Genomic DNA, 1,192 nt, shown 5'->3' on the forward strand with positions numbered 1-1,192 from the left:
TGCAGTTCGTATCAACGAGAGAAGAGTCTCTATTCTATCGTGGAACAGTTATGCTCAGCACGTCAGGGCGATACAGGAGTTTGTACGCATGAGCAGCTTGGCGCAGTGGATAGCGTGTTGGGCTCATAACCCAAAGGTCCCTTGATCGAAACAAGGAGCTGCTATTCATCACAATACACTCGAGATGGTTATTAAACTGAGAGGTGCAGCTTATCGACTGCATAGATCAGTCTTACCGAAAAATTTCCACTAAACAGAGTCGGTGTTTTCGTACCATTCCGTGCGGTTGGCCCAACCGTGCCAGTCCAGGGGAAAAACAACGTTAATAAAGCGTTGTCCGTGCATAGAAAAGAGCTATCCACCTAGAGCAGAACTCCTTGCAGGAATGATGAATGACCGCCCGGTACCTCAGAACGCGTTGCGGAGATGAAACAACAGCCCAAATTCACGAGCCGCCGCATGCGGTTTCAAATGTGCTTGCAAGCAGGAACTTCGATGTCACGAAAAAGTTGTGCAGCTTGTGCCGAGCTAGCTGTAGTATGCGATGAGAACCTTACCAGTTGGAGTTATCAACCGAGATAGAATGCGGCCTACCATGGGAGAGATATAGTAGCAGTTCGCGATCTCAGGTACGCGTTTAAGGCCTAATCAGACTCTTGGCCGCGGGATGGTTGACGACGGTACGTCCGAGAAGGGATTCAGATGTCCCTCTACAAGTATCACAGGAATACTCAATCACTACATAAGTGAGATGCACCGCTAGTCTAATGGTTAGGATATCTGCCTTCCAAGCAGATGGTCCGGGTTCGATTCCCGGGCGGAGCAGTTCGTATCAACGAGAGAAGGGTCTCTAGACTATCGTGGAACAGTTATGCTCAGCATGTCAGGGCGATACAGGAGTTTGTACGCATGAGCAGCTTGGCGCAGTGGATAGCGTGTTGGGCTCATAACCCAAAGGTCCCTTAATCGAAACAAGGAGCTGCTATTCATCACAATACACTCGAGATGGTTATTAAACTGAGAGGTGCAGCTTGTCGACTGCATAGATCAGTCTTACCGAAAAATTTCCACTAAGCAGAGTCGGTGTTTTCGTACCATTCCATGCGATTGGCCCAACCGTGCCAGTTCAGGGGAAAAACAACGTTAATAAAGCGTTGTCCGTGCATAGAAAAGAGCTATCACCTAGAGCAGA

The 1,192-nt window shown here is 48.6% G+C and overlaps 3 non-coding genes across 3 annotated transcripts; all 3 read left to right on the top strand.

The window, feature by feature from the left end:
• The first annotated feature begins 91 nt into the window (after window positions 1–91).
• Pmar_PMAR027793 lies at window positions 92–164 on the top strand. Its single transcript has one exon. It is a non-coding gene; the product is annotated as a tRNA-Met (tRNA).
• A 589-nt stretch (window positions 165–753) lies between these two features.
• Pmar_PMAR027794 lies at window positions 754–825 on the top strand. Its single transcript has one exon. It is a non-coding gene; the product is annotated as a tRNA-Gly (tRNA).
• An 87-nt stretch (window positions 826–912) lies between these two features.
• On the top strand, window positions 913–985 carry Pmar_PMAR027795. The gene has a single exon. It is a non-coding gene; the product is annotated as a tRNA-Met (tRNA).
• Window positions 986–1,192: the final 207 nt, after the last annotated feature.

The sequence above is a fragment of the Perkinsus marinus genome, assembly GCF_000006405.1.
Source record: "Perkinsus marinus ATCC 50983 genomic scaffold scf_1104296977988, whole genome shotgun sequence".
Classification (NCBI taxonomy): domain Eukaryota; phylum Perkinsozoa; order Perkinsida; family Perkinsidae; genus Perkinsus; species Perkinsus marinus.